Below are 5,499 nucleotides of genomic sequence, written 5' to 3'. Positions count from 1 at the left end.
ATCCACATATTTAACATCCACATATTCAACTTCCACATATTTAACATCATCATATTCAACATCCTCATATTCAACATCCTCATATTCAACATCCACATATTTAACATCCACATATTTAACATCCACATATTCAACTTCCACATATTTAACATCATCATATTCAACATCCTCATATTCAACATCCTCATATTCAACATCCTCATATTCAACTTCCACATATTTAACATCCTCATATTCAACATCCACATATTTAACATCATCATATTCAACATCCTCATATTCAACATCCTCATATTCAACATCCACATATTTAACATCCACATATTCAACATCCTCATATTCAACTTCCACATATTTAACATCATCATATTCAACATCCTCATATTCAACATCCTCATATTCAACATCCTCATATTCAACATCCACATGTTTAACTTCCACATATTCAACTGTGGTCCTCAGTGTCTCAGTGTTGGACATTGGACAGTATGGACGTTCCTTTTTCGTCCTGCCTCATATTACCCAGAATGCCTTGCGTCGTCGTCCTGCTCCTGATCTATGCGTGCTTTCCTGAACTTGCAGAATGATGGGTTTGTTTACTCCAGACTGGGCGCAGACACGTGGTCCGTCTCTGTCCTCATCCATCGTCTCCGTCTCAGTTAAATAAACAGCGTCGGCGTCTGTCAGCGGCGCCGCCGTCCGCTCTGATGAGGATTAATTCACCTCTGATGAGGTCCTGGTCCAGACCGCCCCTGTTTGGGTCTCAGGGGGGTTTCAGGGGGGTTTCAGGGTGACGGATGTGGACTCCTGGTCCAAACACCAGGACGCCTGTGGACATAATGTGTCCACTGTCCTCCGCTCAAACTCTGACTTCATTCACATCACAGTTTTCTTCATCGCTGACGTTGGACGGACACCATCATCATCATCATCATCGTCATCGTCATCATCATCGTTCATGTGTGGGACGGGGTCTGTACTGGTCTGGAAAAAACCACCTGTGGACTCTGAGGAAGAGGAAGACGAAGAAGAAGAGGAAGATAAAGATGATGACAAGGATGACGATGAAGAAGAAGATGAAGAAGGTGAAGAAGAAGAAGATGAAGAAGAAGATGAAGATGAAGAAGATGAAGATGAAGAGGAAGAAAAACACAAAGACAAAGAAAATGAAGATAAAGAAGGAGATGAAGATGAAGACGAAGAGGGTGAAAATTAAGATGAAGAAGAAAATGAAGAAGATGAAGACAAAGAAGAGGAAGATGAATAAGATGAAGATGAAGAACCGTGGATTCTCAGCGGTCTCACATCTGTGCACAGAACATAAATGTGCGTCTTCAGGATGAAAATGTAACATTAAACCTCCTGCGTCGCCGTTGAACAGCGCCCTCTGCTGGAACGTCACAGTGTGAATCCCAGCGTTTCCATAAACATAAACATTTCAGAATTTCACGTCCGAAAATATTCATGAAATCAGAAAAGTTCAAAAAAGTTCAAATTCTACAAAACTAAACAAGTGGTTCCAGGCACAACAAGCCCCGCCCCCTCACACGTGTTGTATCTTATTTTGTCATGGATCCAGCTGATGTCATCATGTCTGTGCGTGTGCTGATGTCATATCAATATCCTCTATATATGTGACAAGTTTGAAGTAAATTGAAACAAAATTGATGTTTTTATAGACATTTGAAATTTCACCCATTAAAAGTAAACGGAAGAAAACTTTAAAAAATTCATTAAAAAAATTTGAACTTTGACCTACTGTTCCAAAAATGTAATGAGATCCATTCTGGGTCACTGGTAATCTAGTAAGTCAATTTGGTCTGAATTCAACCAGTAGTTTTGTTGATACACACGTGAAATTTCACCCTTTATAAGTAAATGGGAGGGAAAAAAAAGAATTTTAAAAATTCATAAAAAATTGAAACTTGGATTTATTTTTCCCAGAATGTAATCACATCTATTCTGGGTCACTGGCAATCTGTAAACCCAATTTGGTGTGAATTCAACCAACGGTTTTGCTGCTAGAGTGTAAACAAACAAACAAACAAGTGGTGCCAGGGACAACAAGCCCCGCCCCTCACACATGTTTCACCCATTATAAGTAAATGGGAAGATTTTAAAAATTCATAAAAAATTTTAACTTTGACCTGCTGTTCCAAAAATGTAATGAGATCCATTCTGGGTCACTGTAATTTATGAAGTCAATTTGGTCTGAATTCAACCAATAGTTTTGTTGATACACACATGTGAAAATTTGTCCATTATAAGTAAATGGAAAAATAAACATTTTAAAAATTCATAAAAAATGGAAACTTGGACCTACTTTTCCCAAAATGTAATCACATCTATTCTGGGTCACTGCTAATCTATAAACCAGTTTTGGTCTGAATTCAACCAATAGTTTAGCTGCTAAAGTGTAAAAAAACAAACAAACAAGTGGTGCCAGGGACAACAAGCCCCGCCCCTCACACATATTTCACTCATTATAAGTAAATGGAAAAAAAAATATATTTTTAAAAATTCATAAAAAATGGAAACTTTGACCCATTTTTCCTAAAATGTAATGAGATCCATTCTGGGTCACTGGTAATCTATAAAGTCATTTTGGTCTGAATTCAACCAATAGTTTTGTTGATACAGACATTTGAAATTTCACCTATTATAAGTAAATGGAAAAATAAACATTTAAAAAATTCACAAAAAATGGAAACTTTGACCTACCATTCCCAAAATGTAATCACATCTATTCTGGGTCACTGCTAATCTATAAACCCAGTTAGGTCTGAATTCAAATAATAGTTTTGCTGCTAGAGTGTAAACAAACAAAGAAACAAACAAACCAAAAACAATACCCCTTTCCTCCTCTTTGGGGGGCGGGGTCATAAAGGATTCAGGTCCCATCCTGGTCTCGGTGGTTTGATGTGAACCTTCTAAAACCTGGTTCCTCTGTTTTTATCAGATCACAGATTCGCTGAACCGTCATATTTATTGATTTACGTCTCATGTATCGTGGAACGTGACTCCTCTGAACAGAGTCATGTGACTCTAATTCCACCGACATTAGAGCGTCGTCCTCCTCGTCTTATCGACGTGAAGGTGAAGGTTGATGGAAAAACCCTGAGGGACACCGTCCAAAGCCTCCGATCAGACATTTACAGATGGGAAAAGTAAAAAAACACAAGACTTTAACTTTAATGTCCATGTTTAAACTGGACACATGGTTTCGATCGTCGTCTGTAAAAGGATGAACCAGGAATGAGAGCAGGGCCGTCAAACTGCTTTAGTTCAGTTCCACATTCAGCCTAATATGATCTAAAGAGGGCCGGACCAGTCAAATATTATAAACAATAATAGGATAAGAACTGACTAATAACATCAACTCCAAAGTTTCCTCTGTTTTGAGTGAAAAAAGTCAGTCTGTGATGAAAATGTTCACATCTACGAACTGTACTTGAACATAACACGCACAAATATGAACAACCTGAAAATTCTTAAGAAAAATAAGTAAAATTTTAACAATATTATGCTTTAGTTTATTGTTTATACATGTGCATCGCGACTCACAGATCACAGAGGATCTACAAACACAAAACATTTAATAACAGGCAGAATATTGATAAAATTTAACATAATTCTCTTAAGACATTTCAGGTTATTTACATTTTTATATAAAGGCGAGTCTGTAAATCTAAACATTTTTGTGTAATTTTCCTTTTTTTGTTTTAGTTTTTTTTTTTTTTTTTTTTTTTTTTTTGCTGTTTTCATTATTTATAGGTTGTTATGATAGTATTTCACTGGTCTGACCCACTTTAAATTGAATTGACCTAAACTGATTTGAACATCCTTGATTATTAATATCTTCAGTGTAATTTTTGCATTCCACAAATTCATCCCACAGGTCGGATCGGAGCCTTAGGCGGGCCGGTTTTGGCCCCCAGACCACATGTTTGACCTGCATGCATGAATTCAAGTGAATAAATGATGATAAACTCTAACATAAATTGATGACATGATGGGATTTTAATCAGGATTAAAGGAAAATCAGTCACTTTTTTCATCTAAAACTTCAGTGAAATAAAAAATCTGCTGATAATCTAAAGGAAACTGCTACTTTATCATCATTTACAGAAGGTGAAAATCAGAGCAGATGAATGAACAGACTCAGATGTGTGACCCTCCTGTTACTGGAAAATGGTTCAGTCCAAACAGCTGCAAGACGAGGTCTCACTCTGACTGGAAAACACAGACCTAAAACACAAAACAGAACCGGTCTGAACCAGGCCACGTCCCAGTAAAACCACGTATTAACCAGTCTGAGAATAAACCCATTTACATCATATATTAGATCCTATTCAGATGGATCCTAAATAAACACAAGTCCTTCTGGTCCAGTAGAACCTCAGACTTCCTGGTCCAGTGGGTCCTCAGTCCTCAGTCCTCCTGGTCCAGTGGGTCCTCAGTCCTCCTGGTCCAGTGGGTCCTCCTCAGTCCTCCTGGTCCAGTGGGTCCTCCTCAGTCCTCAGACCTCAGTCCTCCTGGTCCAGTGGGTCCTCAGTCCTCAGACCTCCAGTCGGAGTGAGACCTCCTCCTCTCTTTCCTATCATAAACCATCTCTGCGCCGGGGCTGTTCTTCCTCTCGTGCATCGGTCGGTCGTCGGTTCCGCCTCTCCTTCCATCCGCCTGAGGACTCCGGGTCCCGGACCTCCAGACCCGCCCGAGGACCCCCACCCCTCCTTCCTAGTCCGGGTTCGGGTCTCCCGTCCGGACCGCGGACCCGCAGAGTCCGGGTTTTTCCGTGTTCGTGTCTGTTGGAGATGCTGTCATGTGAACAGACGAGGAAACACCCGCGGAACCAGGACCAGGACCAGGACCAGGACCAGGACCAGGATCGATCCGTTTGGAACCAGGAAGTGCAGACGTAAACGTGACACGGAGATGAACCGCGACTTCCGGTTCGATCTGCGGCGATTTCACCCCGAACTGCGGAAGAACCATCTGGGTTCAACAGGATCTGACATGTTGAAGAAGGATCTGGATCTGGATCTGGAGAGGATGAAGATGAAGATGATGAGGAGGAGGGATTAGCGCATCTGCATCAGCTGATCCGGAACAGGATCAACGAGGAGGAGAGGCTGAAGTCCGTGAACGCATCACCCAGCATCCTCCTCCTCCTCATCTGATCTGAAACCACAGAGCAGAGACGGAACCAACATCTGGGACAACATCCAGCCCCGAACGGAACCAGACCAAGAACGGAACCAGACCAAGAACAACTCAAAGTCCAGTTCTAGTGAAGAACGTTTCCTCCAGTTTTTCCTGTTTGGACCTGGTAACTGGGTTCTTCTCCACCGGTTCTCCTCTGACCCCAGTTCTTCGGTTCTGGTACCAGGGTTCTTCTCCATCGGTTCTTTGGTTCTGGTACCAGGGTTCTTCTCCACCGGTTCTCCTCTGACCCCCGTTCTTCGGTTCTGGTATCAGGGTTCTTCTCCATCGGTTCTC

Source organism: Sphaeramia orbicularis, unplaced genomic scaffold (genome assembly GCF_902148855.1).
Source record: "Sphaeramia orbicularis unplaced genomic scaffold, fSphaOr1.1, whole genome shotgun sequence".
In the NCBI taxonomy this organism is placed as follows: Eukaryota; Metazoa; Chordata; class Actinopteri; order Kurtiformes; family Apogonidae; genus Sphaeramia; species Sphaeramia orbicularis.
The sequence above is the reverse complement of the archived record's forward strand: the minus strand, read 5'-3'. Positions refer to the sequence as shown.